This window comes from Sinohyriopsis cumingii, unplaced genomic scaffold (assembly GCF_028554795.1).
Source record: "Sinohyriopsis cumingii isolate HCF-2022 unplaced genomic scaffold, ASM2855479v2 utg002228l, whole genome shotgun sequence".
NCBI classification, from domain to species: Eukaryota; Metazoa; Mollusca; class Bivalvia; order Unionida; family Unionidae; genus Sinohyriopsis; species Sinohyriopsis cumingii.
This window is the reverse complement of record NW_028316164.1, coordinates 505,041-520,011: the sequence shown is the minus strand read 5'-3', so window position 1 is coordinate 520,011 and position 14,971 is coordinate 505,041.

Genomic DNA, 14,971 nt, shown 5'->3' with positions numbered 1-14,971 from the left:
ACATAAGAAACTGCCCATGTGTGTCCTTGAGTCCATAGTCTTATGCAACTCTTGCATTATTCAAGATTTCAAACCCTGTGATACAACTGAGATGGAGTCTATAAATGTAAGGAATGGTTTTAGAATTCTAATACATTGCCTTGCAGTGTTGCTGGAGCTACACAGGTGGAAGTGGTTTAGCATAAATATAAAATAACTACCAATGAATGAGACTAATGTGCCTGCAAATTAGTGTGGTATGTGATTACTGCCACTAACATCAACCTATTGCAGATGTGGTGTTCACAAGGTTATCACAAGGGGTATAACGCTATGGTCCTTGGGTCTTAACTTTGAACTATTAAGGTTATCACCTTAACTGGGCACACAAAGACAAAGTCATATATCAACTAATATTGGCCCCCAAATTTAGTTTAAGCCCTAGGCAATTGATCCACGAGACAGAGATTTGGACAAACAACATAAGCATAGACGTGAGTGAAGCTTAATTTTCAAAACCAGTGCCTGATCACATTTCTATAACTATTTTACTATCTATATATACATATTTTTAACGGTGTTGTGTCTTTTATCTCAGTAATAAGATGCTCCGGTGGCCTAGTGGCTAGAGAATCCGTGGGTTAAGAGGTCTTCCTAGGATTTTAAAACTAGGAGTCCATGACTCCTACTTTGGTAAAAATAGGAGTCCCATCAGCAAAAGTTTCAGTCCCCATAAGCATATTAGGCATGCATGGTGGCTAACTGTCCAGATGAGAAGAACCAGTAGTTGTCACTGAGCTTAATTTACCAAATTCTTTACACCAATGACATATAGCTCTTTTTTGTCTATTAGAGTGAGACTGAATTTTGTCAATTCAAGGAAAGACCTTATTCCAAGCATCAAACACTTTCCTGCTCTTGGCTACTGTTCCATCCTAACTATCAGTTCTAGTAACTTCAGAAATCTTCTGAAACTCATAACAATCTTCGTCAATTTGCCATTTAACCCCAAAATATTTATCCAAATTTACAAATGGCATTCATTTTTGTCCAAGTCTCGGCATACCTATATTTCAAGGTTACATATCTGCATAGCTGCCAACCTTCCAGACTAGCAATTATGAAAATAGGGATAAAAATTAGTGAAAAATACCATGACAATAACTCCATCAACTCTGACAGTCAATACTACACTATATCAAGATCGCAATATAAAACTGAAAACACTACATATATGCAGATATATATCTGCATTTGTTTTTATTATGGTATTCATAAACTTTACTTGTTGTTGTTGTTGTAGGGTTTAACGCCATTTTTCAGCACAAGATAGGCCATACATGGCGGCCAGTATAACTGGTGGAGGAAGAACCCTGGAAAACCCAGCGAAGAACCACCGACCCACGAGAAGCTACTGGCAGCTTTCCCACGTACCCACGCTAGCCGAGCCTTGGACTCGAACCCACGCAGACAGAGGTGAGATGGCAGTGATCCGGAACGGTCAGCACTTTAGACCACTCGGCCACTCGGGGCCCCAACTTCACTTGTTCTTGTGGTTATTTATCAAGACATGATATTGTGGCAGACTTGAACTTCCTCAATTGCTTGATCGTAAATTTGTTCTCAAAACAGGCCAGGCTTCTTGCCTGTTGGTTGATCTTTGTGACTAAAATTGCTGACAAACTTTCTGCACCTAAGGAGGCCCTAAAGTGTCTTATTTTTCCTCACAAGAGAAAATACTCTTTCACCGTCACTGTTGCTGTGAGGAATGCACAGGAGCTGCAGTACTTTTGGTTCTTCCACAGGAAAATTTGAAAGCGATCTTAGAGTCCGGGAACATTTGTCGGAACAAATGTTTAGGATGGTCTCCAGCTGATAAAGGTAGATTGTGTTCAACAAGAAAACTCACAAATAATGCTTCAGCGTTGGTAGTTTGCAGGTCTCCCATCGATGGCTCAAAATATTCCAGAGTTGAAATCTGCAAATTATTAATTTTTGCAACTTCTACGTGTTTTTTGCAACCGATGTGCTTCCTCGCATCGTCTCTGCCACCATGCCCAATACTAAAATTTGTGGCACACTGTGTGCAAAAAGCATGATGTATATCAATGTTTAATGGCAGAATGCACAGCCAATTTTTGGCACATTCCAAATTAAACTTCACTTTTTGAGCAATACATTTCTTTTTCATTGGTGGTGAAGCCCTTTTCAATATCTTACATGTGGCATCAAATGGTAATTCAAAGCAGTGTTGGTGACGCACGTGCGAAGCAAAATTCCGGTTAGGCCCCAGTTTCTCTCAAAAGCATTTGTAAAACTACTGTTAAACATTGATTAAAATAGGCTAAATTCTTGCTACTGGGCCAACTGTACCAATCGGCTGTAGTTCTACTAAAATAGCGACCAGCAGTACCGGACTGTTTCGGCAACTGCCAATATCAGACTAGCGCTTAACGGGAAATCGGTTATTTTATTAAAGATTTAAAATAATTGAGAATTGAAAAATTGGTGAATTTTTGCCTTGCGATGTGAATCCGTGAATCACTGAAAAAATCATGAAATTCACACCAAAAATCGTGAGGGTTGGCAGCTATGTATCTAGATACACTAGGAAAGGAACATAATAATGACAGCTAAGTTTGTTCATTTGATGTACTCTTATAATGATCACATGTACATATCTGGTTCTTTCTGCCTCTGAATTCAGTCATTGTAAATATCAGCACATTTTCCCACCTCTCAGCAACTAGTCGAAGGCTTTAAACTTGCCACCCAGCTATTGCGTCATGTTCTTTTGATGTACTCTTATAATGACAACATGTATATCTATCTAAGGGCCTTTCAGCCACTGAATTCTGTCATAAATATCAGTACAACTAAAGTTTTCAATTGATCAACACATTTTCCCACTCAGCAGGTGGTCGAAGCAGGACTGGTAACCTTTTGAATTTGCCCTCAGCTATTGCATGCATAGAGAGAACTCCTGATTAAGTGATTTTCTACGTCCCAGACATTTTTTTGGCATCAAACACATGTGATTAAGCATTTCTGAGACCTCAGGGGCTCAAACTCCGACTGAGTCATATCAAAGACTTACAAGAATGGTACTAACAGCTGCCTTGCTAGGCACTCAGCAAATAAAGGTTAGTGTTCAGACTCAGCCTGGTTTAAGATAGGACATCATGCTACATTTTTTGCAGCATGATGTCCCAGTGCTAGACATTTCTCGAAACTGCCATACTGCACACATCGTAACTCTATGACTGAAAAATTGTTAAAGCTACGTTAAAAGTCCAAATCACACACACACACACACACACACACACACACACACACACTATTTCAATAATATGTAGTATTATTAAATTACACTGCATGGAGTCTCTGTCTCAGTTACATGTACCATCACTTACTTACACTGATAGTGTCTCTGTTTCAGTAATATGTACCATCATTTAATTACAGTACATTTTGTCTCCATCTCAGTAATATGTACCAATACTTAATTATACTGTATTGAGGTTTTCTCTCAAAAACATGCCATCATTTAATTGCACTGTGTGGAGTCTCCATCTCTGAAATAGGTATGATTATTTAATTACACTATCACTATATTTTCTTAAATAACCTACATGAAACAGTGGGGAATATTTGTGGCCATGTAAAAATGATATGTCCCTGCATGAACCTGGGTATCCAAGAAACAAAGTATAGTTACTTATAAATATACAGCTGAACTTTATGATTGTTACAAAGATAATAAAAGAAAACAGGAATTTGATATAAAGTCAAAAAATTCACCATGGAGCAAAAAACTTGATAAATGTAAGATCCTCAGATATGATTTCATCAAAATTATCTTTATTCAAGGACAACACAGTCTGAAAAATACAAATAGTGTACATACAGTACTCCCTTGCTATAATGCCATTTAATCACATGTACTCCCTCACTATAATGCCATTTAATCATACATTATTTCCCTACTATAATGCTATTTAATCATACAACACTTCCTTACAGTGGGGCACTTGGTGGCTGAATGGTCTACAGCAGGGGTTGGCAACCTATTTTACTTAGTGTGACATTTTTTTCTGGATTAATTACAAAATGAATGGCACATGCAACCAGTAAGAGAGTAACACTGTTAAAATCAAGATTTTTGGCTTCTCTTCATGTGCTACACAAAACCTCTTGAAATGCCACCTTGTGGCATGTGTGCTATAGGCTTCCAACCACTGGTCTACAGTATTTGACTTTACTGATCACTGCCAGCTCATCTCTTTCTGCGTGGGTTCATGTCTCAGGTCAACCAATGTGGTTAAGTGAGAAAACTTGCTAGTATCTTTCCATAGGTCAGTGGTTCTCACAAGAGTTTTTCTGGGGTCATCCTCCACATATTATACTAAGCCACCATGTATAGTTTATACAATACGTAGGAATGGTGTTAAACCCAAAACAAGAACAATCATACAGTACACCCTCGATATAATCCCATTCATGAGAACCATGAAAGTGGACCACATTTTAGGTGGATACTGTAAGTTACATTCTTACTAACTGCCATTTAATCACACAATATTCCTTCACTATAATCCTGTTCTGGAGATAAGTAAATGTGAATCAACTTATCAATATGGTTGATATCATTCTTACTGGCTTACATTTCATCATACAGCATTCTTACTGGCTTACATTTCATCATACTGCATTCTTACTGGCTGCCATTTCATCATACAGTATTCTTACAGGCTGCCATTTCATCATACAGTATTCTCACTGGCTGCCATTTCATCATACAGTATTCTTACTGGCTGCCATTTCATCATGCAGTATTCTTACTGGCTGCCATTTTATCATACAGTATTTTTACTGGCTGCCATTTTATCATACAGTATTCTCACAAGGTTACCATTTCATCATACAGTATTCTTACTGGCTGCTATTTCATCATACAGTATTCTCACCGGCTGCCATTTCATCATACAGCATTCTTACAGGCTGCCATTTCATCATACAGTATTCTTACTAGCTGCCATTTCATCATACAGTATTCTCACAAGGTTACCATTTCATCATACAGTATTCTTACTGGCTGCCATTTCATCATACAGTATTCTCACTGGCTGCCATTTCATCATACAGTATTCTTACTGGCTAGCATTTCATCATATAATATTCTTACTGGCTAGCAATTCATCATACAGCATTCTTACTGGCTGCCCTTTCATCACACAGTATTCTCACAAGGTTGCCATTTCATCATAGAGTATTCTTACTGGCTAGCATTTCATCATACAGTATTCTTACTGGCTGCCATTTCCTCATACAGTATTCTCACAAGGTTACCATTTCATCATAGAGACCGCTCCGGTGGCCTAGTGGTTAGAGCGTCTGCCTCAGATGCGGGAGGTCATGGGTTCGATCCCAGACTGAGTCATACCAGAGACTTACAAAAATGGTACTAACAGCTGCCTCGCTTGGCGCTAAGCATTAAGAGGTTAGTGTTAGGACTGGTCGGCCCGGTGTCAGGATAATGTGACTGGGTGGGACATCATGCTACATGTCTGTGTCTGTGGCATGATGCCCCAGTGCTAGACATCACTATAAACTGCCACACTGCAGACATCGTAGCGATATGACTGAAAAATTGTTAAAGCTACGTTAAAAATCCAAATTAAATCACATCATCATAAAGTATTCTTACTGGTTAGCATTTCATCATGCAGTATTCTTACTGGCTGCCATTTCATCATACAGTATTCTCACAAGGTTACCATTTTATCATACAGTATTCTTACTGGCTAGCATTTCATCATACAGTATTTTTACAGGTTGCCATTTCATCATACAGTATTCTCACAAGGTTACCATTTTATCATACAGCATTTTTACTGGCTGCCATTTCATCATGCAGTATTCTCACAAGGTTCCATTTCATTATAAAGTATTCTTACAGGCTGCCATTTCATCATACAGTATTCTTACAGGCTGCCACTTCATCATACGGTACACTCTTATCCTGTCCTAAATGCAGACCATCATATAGGTCATTTTGTTCAAATTACTTTTAACTACATGTCTACCTTATGAATGGCCCTTCTATAAAACAACGTCTAATTTGCATCCTGAAAACAGATTTCCAAATAACATTTCGCATTTACATTCTATGCATCCATGTGATTTTCAAAGCATGCATAAAAATACACAATCGCCATCCTCAAGTACCCCCCTTTTCAAAACTTCATACGAGTCCCATGTTAATTTTAAAAATAGTCTGCAAGTTAGACAAGTATTTCTATGTAGGGTTCAGTATAGTTCAGTAACTGATTTAATGTTGGGATCACTAATGTTTTTGATTACTGTCATTGTACTTGACTCAAGTTATTTTTCATTTTCTGACTGATCCTATAATTCAAATTTGTCTTCTGTCCTACAAATTTTTACATTTTGCATAATCTTTCCCAAAAAATCTTCTGAACCTATCCAAATCACTTAAGCTTTATATAAATTAATATTTAGACCAAATATGCTAAGATTTATAACTCGATGGTAACATCGAATCCTCAAAATGAAGCGCAAAGCTTCATGACAGAGGCACATGTATGAATACTTATGTTACTGTAGTTATTGTAAATTTCATAATACTTATTTGTACGAAACCATACCTGCTTCGTTTAATTTTAATTACCAAATACTGTTACAATTACGTGGGAGACATGATCATAGTTATTGATTCCATGCTGTTTCTACCAGCTTTCAAAACCCAGTGCATAACCATTTTATACCACGTATCCAAGGCTGAATGTTCTGGTAGATGAGTTTGAACCCTTGACGATTATAATCAATAATGACAAAATTAAAAGAAAGCTTTAAATGATTATATAAGCGACTGAATTAATACGTGTACTTTCATGAAGATAGGTCAGGACAATAAATATGTGGTAACCACACACACACACACACACACACACACACACACACACATATATATATATATATATATATATATATATATATATATATATATATATATATATATATATATATAAACAAAGGTTTTAATATATGTTATGCTTAAACGTGTTCTAGAAGAAGAAGAAAAAAGTCATCATTTTCATAAAACCCTTGATCTCTCAAATGATTATGGTATGCAGTCTGACATAGTACTAAATCCGATTCACATATGCATTCATACATTCAAATACAATCGCGCCTCTTTCGATAATAATTAACATTGAGATGGTGGAAATGGTAACTTAGGCCCTCTTTGATGCAGCAATACAATTGTAAGGATATATTTATCAGAACCGTAAGTGCACAATATATAATAGTTTCATTTTCTTTTTTCCAGCCTTCCATGGCGATTAATGATCAAACGAAATAGACAAATCTAGTAATTTATTTTTTAAAACTTCAAATAAAATGTTCGAGATTTTTGTTTGCCTTGATCACATCTGTAAGTCACGGAGCTTTAACTCGTAAAATATTTTAACAAGCACCTGGATTTCTTAGCTTGAGTGGGCTCTAACAAATTTTCAGGTGGCTCCGAGTGGCCGAGTCGTCTAAAGCGCTCTCCGTTACGGATCATTGCGATCTCACCTCTGTCTGCGTGGGTTCGAGTCTAGGATTCAGCTAACGTGGGTATGTGAGAAAGCTTGCCAGTAGCTTCTCGTGGGTCGGTGGTTCTTCCCGGGCTTTTCCCGGGTTCTTCCTCCACCATTAATACTGTCCGCCATGCATAGCCTATCGTGTGCTGAAATATGGCGTTAAACCCCACAAACAACAAATTTTCAGTTATAATTTGTACAACATCTAATGTCATTGCATTATACAAATTTATAGAAACATTTAATTAGTACCAGAAAGAACAGTTTTGCTCGTAAGTTAGCTTGATTTCTGAATTCCATAAAAATCTAATTGCCAACCCGTGATGCCTTCTGTAAATACATTAAAAAAAATTAAAAAATATTTAGGAAAATAAATGCAAAATAAAACATCCTTTACAAGGAATATAATTGCTAAAATACTGCTAAATGGCAGAGATTGCCACCATTCAACCCGGAACAGCTGAACATCCATATATTTCTGTGTCAACATTCCATCTCTTCATCAATTTTACATCAATGCAAATTTACAACCTTCAGTGTAAATACTAGTGACATTTAATCCCGAAACTATTGATAAAAAGTCTGTTCTACGAGGTGGAGTTTACGTACGTCCATTATCTGTGTCTTCTTCCTAAATGGAATGATTGTGTCCAGATGTCTGCACCGGAACATACACATCCATAGAAATGTTGAAATCATTGCTTTTCAATAACATTTTCCACAAGCTGCGATATAGTTTTGCACAGTTATATTTGTGTTTTAATCAGCTTAATTGCAGCAACATTTGGCTCTGACACTGATTCATTATGACACTATTATTAAAATTAAAAATTAAATTAAATTCCTATTAAACATGAATGAATTCTCATGGCATTTGTATATTTTCAAGGTTACAGAGTGACAATGTTTCTGTTTAATATATCTATCAATCAACAATAATTGCAGTTGCATCGGTTGACAAACATATTCGTTAGAACACAGTTAGAACACCAAACACATATTACAACCCCAAACACATATTACAACATGAAACACATATTACAACATCAAACACATATTAGAACATAACTATTAGAACAACAAACACATATTAGGACAACAAACATATATCAGAGCATCAAACACATATTAGAACATCAATACTAGAATACCAAACACATATTAGAACATCAATACTAGAATACCAAACACATATTAGAACATCAATACTAGAACATCAAACACATATTAGAACACCAATACTAGAACATCAAACACATATTAGAACATCAATACTAGAATACCAAACACATATTAGAACACCAATACTAGAATACCAAACACATATTAGAACACCAATACTAGAACATCAAACACATATTAGAACATCAATACTAGAACACCAAAAACATATTAGAACACCAAACACATATTAGAACACCAAACACAGTATAACACCAAGCACATATTAGAAAAACAAACACATATTGGAACATCAAGCATAAATTAGAACACCAAACATATATTACAACATCAAACACATATTAGAACACCAAACACATATTACAACATCCAACACATAGTAGAACACCAAACACATATTACAACATCAAACACATATTAGAACACCAAACACATATTACAATATCAAACGCATATTAGAACACCAAACACATATTAGAACACCAAACACATATTGCAACACCAAACACATATTAGAATACCAAACACATATTTTAACACCAAGCACATATTAGAACACCAAACACATATTGCAACATCGAACACATATTAGAACACCAAACACATGCTGGAACATCAATCATATATTAGAACACGAAACATATATTACAACATCAACATTAGAACACCAAACACATATTACATCATCAATATGAGAACACCAAACATATATCAGAGCATCAAAGACATAGTAGAACATCAATACTACAACATCAAACACATATTATAACACCAAACACATTATCACACCAAACACATTTATCAAACACATATTAGAACACCAAACACATATTAGAACGTCAAACATATATTTGAACACCAAGCACATATTAGAACATCAAACACATATTATAACACCAAAAACATATTAGAACATCAAACACATATTGCAACGTCAGACACATATTGCAACATCAAACACATATTTTAACATCAATACTAGAACACCAAACATATATTAGAACACCAAACACATATTAGAACACCAAACATATATTAGAACACAAACACAAGTTAAACATCAAACACATATTGGAACATCAATATTAGAACACCAAACACATATTAGAACGTCAACATATATTAGAACACCAAGCACATATTACAACATCAAACATATATTAGAACACCACACACATATTTTAACACCAAACACATATTAGAATACCAAACACATATTAGAACATCAAACACATATTAGAACACCAAAGACATATTAGAACACCAGACACATATTCGAACATCAAACACATATTAGAACGTCAAAGTCAGATAATTTTCAAAACTTCAAACTATTATTTAGTTTGTTAACCATTTGTTTATTATATAGCATGATGTCCCACCCAGTCGCATTATCCTGACATCAGGCTGACCAGTCCTAACACTAACTTCTTAATACTGAGCGCCAAGCGAGGCAACTGTACTATTTTTGTAAGTCTTCGGTATGACTCGGCTGGGGATCAAACCCACGACCCAAGCATCCGGGGCGGACCTTCTAACTACTTGGCGACCGGACCGGTCCTGACGAGAAAGCGATGGGCCAAGGCCATAAAAATCGCACTTCCATCTGCCACTCAAATTTTGTGATCTTGTCATTTACGATCAAATGCAAAACAGATGATGCAATTGACAAGACAGATAGAGACATGATTTTGATTAAGCTCTCTGGAGATAACGGACTTGCAAATGCCGAAGACGGCATCTATTTTAACGTTATGACGGAAGAAAACAAAATTACAGAAGTTTCTGATAAATTTCGAAATCATTTCGATCAAAGATCAAATTAAATTAAAGGTCAACGAACCCTATCGAGAGGGACGTATTGAAGATGTATGGTCTAAAAATAACTGTGAATCTGTCAATCATGTGTTGAAACAGATAGGAAACTGGAAATAGAGATTTACTGGACTTTATATATGACATGAATGAAATGGACATACGCTCAGTTTAAAGCACTACGTAGGGCTGTCGTAAATACCGGACAATATAGAATAGCAGACAATCACATACATTTCCTATTTAAAGTAGTGTGGGCAGCCAAAACAAATGCTGAACGTGAAAAATATTATGCAAAGTTTCGACAATTCAACCAAAAAGATCCGAAAATGGCGATTTCATCTGACGGGGCAACTACAATTGTGGCACCTAAGAGCAGGGGAAAGAAACCCTTGGAAAAGGACAGTGAACGAACGAACACGAACGGCAAAACGTACAAAAAAAAAAAAAAAAAAAAGACTGACGCTGACACAGACAGGTGCACTGACACCGACGAAGAATTAAGGTCTAAATTTGATATTAAATTTCAACTATTAATATTGTTTTTATGTTAATACATTAGTAGCCTAGTATCGTTTAGCTGTATTCCTTCACAATTTAGAGTTGGGATACTAAAAAACAACAACACAAACGCCGATAATTCTGTGCAACAAGTTTTGCGTTTATTACATGCTTCTTCAGGCACAAAATGTTTTGAAAGAAACGGATGACGTCTTTATATTGTAAAATAACAATCACGTCATTTACGTAAAGTCATAAATTATACGCATCATCATAACAATTGTATATATGTGACAGGATCGAAAAGATATATAAGTCTCTGATGAAACCTGAATCAGTAAAATAATAAAATACAGACAAACAGTATTATACAATTATATTTTTATAAAGGATATAGTGCCTTGGTATTAAGGCTATTAGGATACAAAGCATCTATCTTATGAATCCAATAAGTTTCTTTTATGAATCTATTCGTGTCTCCATACACAATATCTATTGGCATGAAAGAAAAATCGAATAGAGAGTGATTATTGGCATTAAATTGTATTGAAATATTAGAGGAAAACGGAGGATCTCTATAGAAAAAAATAATTATGAAAGCGATTATTATTCGTTATCTTAGAAACTTGTTGAAGTGCTTGTCCAACATATTGCATGCTGCATTTTTTACAAGTTATCAAATAAATCATATCAGTTGATACGCAGTTAGTGTTATAATGTAGAGAAAATATTTCTTTTTTTTCGGGGTTATAAAAAGAAGTACTTTCTTATATTTGCACATTGAGTCCACCGATGTCTGATATATTTAGATGATAAAACATATCTTTTTTATTGTCTGTCTGTTTAGTTATAATTAAAAGTTTTTGGGTCTTCTATAAGCAAGGATTTATTTATTTTTGTAAAGTGTTTTTACGCTGTTTTTATTTGACAAATTTAGGAGATTCCAATATTTATTAATTATAAGGCCTATATTAGGTAATGAACGATTATATTGTATTGTGAAAGGAATTATATTTTTCTCTATTGTACATTTTGTTGTGTTTGAAGCTTCATGTTGAGTAAGATTGCGGGCTTTGTTCAGCGCAGAATCAGTTATATGTGTAGGATAATTTCCATTCAGAAAATATGTTTTTAATTCATTCAATGAATATTGTAATTGACAATTATCCGACATAATGCGACTGCATCTTTTGGCCTGGCTATATGGTATACCGTTTTTACATGACATGGGATGACATGAAGAATATTCCACATATTGGTGAATATCAGTTTCTTGACATGAATATTGTAATTGACAATTATCCGACATAATGCGACTGCATCTTTTGGCCCGGCTGTATGGTATACCGTTTTTACATGACATGGGATGACATGAAGAATATCCCACATATTGGTGAATATCAGTTTCTTCACATGAATATTGTAATTGACAATTATCCGACATAATGCGACTGCATCTTTTGGCCAGGCTATATGGTATACCGTTTTTACATGACATGAAGAATATTCCACATGTTGGTGAATATCAGTTTCTTGACATGAATATTTGTAGAGATAGTGTTATCAATATTTGTTTCTAAAATTGAAAATGAAACTTGCGTACTAGGTGCAATGTAAGTAAATTTAATCTTTGGGTGAAAATGATTTAGGCAATCAATGAATTTTGTTCAGTTCTTCTGATGAATGATTTCAAATCATAAAAATGTCATCTAAAAATCTAAACCAAACAAATGGATTAAACTTTTCGTTTTAAAGAAAATCTTGTTCTAATTTACCCAAGAAAAGGGAAGCGTATGAAGGAGCCATATTACTCCCCTTTGCCGTACCAATTATTTGGATGTAATTCGTATTATTAAACTGGACAAAATTATTTTCCAATATAATTTTTATTAATTTACAAATATACTTACTAGAAAATATTTGCACGCTTCAATACCATCTGCATGCTGAATGTTGTTATACAGTAATGTTACATCTAATGATAACATGATTGAGTTATCAGATAGCTGTTGAATAGACTTCAACTTTTTAATGAAATCAGTAGTATCTTTAATCTACAAAAGAATCGATTTAATTAAGGGTTTTTTTTTTGTTTTGTTATCTTATAGGTGTTGTCTAATGTTGTTAAGCGCTTAGAGCTTCTAAAGATTAGGCGCTATACAAAGTACTCATTATTATTATTATTATTATTATTATTATTATTAAAGGTTTCAAATACTATCAATAAATTTGGATAGGTTTTCAGTATATGAATTATAACCTGATATAATGGGTCGTCCTGAATAACTTAAATGTAAATTATGGTCAGGATTTTTATGAGTTTTGGGTAATATGTAGAACTGAGATGTGCTTATTTTAAGACTTAAAGTATGAATTTCCTTATGTACGAATTAACTTTTTTTTAGCAATCACATTAATGGATGTAGAAATTTTCAATTTAATTTCTATTTGGTTAAAATGTTTGTAGCATTTTTTATCATTTAATTGACATTCAATTTCTTTAACATAATCATCTTGATTCATAGTAATAATGGTATTTGATTTATCAGCCTTTTTAATCACAATACTGCCTTGACTCATTAGATTATATAAAGACTTAATTTCGTCCTTATAAATATTACCATAATATCCCAATTGATGATTCCCATTTAATATCTCTTTTATGATTTCGTCAATATTATATTCTAACTAGGTATCACGTCCACTTGGTGCTGTAAAAGATGATTTATCTGTGGTGAAATAACCAATTTTTCTTTAGAATGAAAAGAATCCGATTTACCATCTGAATTATTGTACGCTTTATAAAAAAAAAATTATTCTTTTGATTTTATGCCTCCAGAAAATTCAAACTTTCTTCAGCTAATTTAATTCTATTGTGATATTTTGGTTTGGGACCACATTTTAGCCCTTTGCCTAACAGTATGTAGTCATTATCAGTTAATCTCTTACTTAAGAGGGTCAACACGGTTTCTTTACCTTCTTAATTTGTTTTCTTAGATTTGTTACCTTCCTATTTTATAATTTGATTTGTTGTATATACTGTTCTTATATATTCATTCTTTTCTTAAACTCTGAAATACTGAGCACTAAAATACAAATCTGATTATTTTATAAGACGTGTTTTCATTCACTCACAATCAGTGTTGTTAAAAAAAAGAACAGCTTATGAGTACTATTACAACCAACAACAAAAAATCACAATATACCAATTTACACAATGCGACTATTAGCTGCAACTCGATTCACCGGGATATCTTACATACAAAGTTCAATGTTTGTGATTAACTTTGTAGTGTAATTTTAGTACTAATACATTTGCAGTACATACGAATTATTGTCCCTGAATAATCACCCCTCCCACAGCAAAGTATCAATAGCAGAAGGGAAAAAATTACAAATAACCAATATCATTATAAAATTAATTGAAATTGATGGAAATAAAAGTATAACGAGCTATAAAAGTAAGTAGAATTAGTGTTTCAACCTTTGTTCCGGTATTATCTATGTTTTGCTCCGGCATTTTAGTTTATTCCGGTTAGTATTATCTATGTTTCGCTCCGGCATTTTAGTTTATTCTGGTTAATTTTACTTGGTTCCGGTAATTAGTCTGACCTTATATTATTATTCCGGTTAATTTTAATTTGTTCCGGTAATTAGTCTGACTCCATCTGAAGAGATATCCTGGTCCGAGTTTCCTCTGACCCTTGCTACCTCATTTTTTGATATTTGGACATTTATGTTGGGGTGTAGGGTCAGAGCGCATTCCATATCGAAAAGTTGGAATTCGCCGACCCTGCACCCTACTCGGACTAGATATACCCTTGTCGAATACCCACAGGCACTTGATTCGGGATGTGTACACTCACCATATAACACAAGGTAAC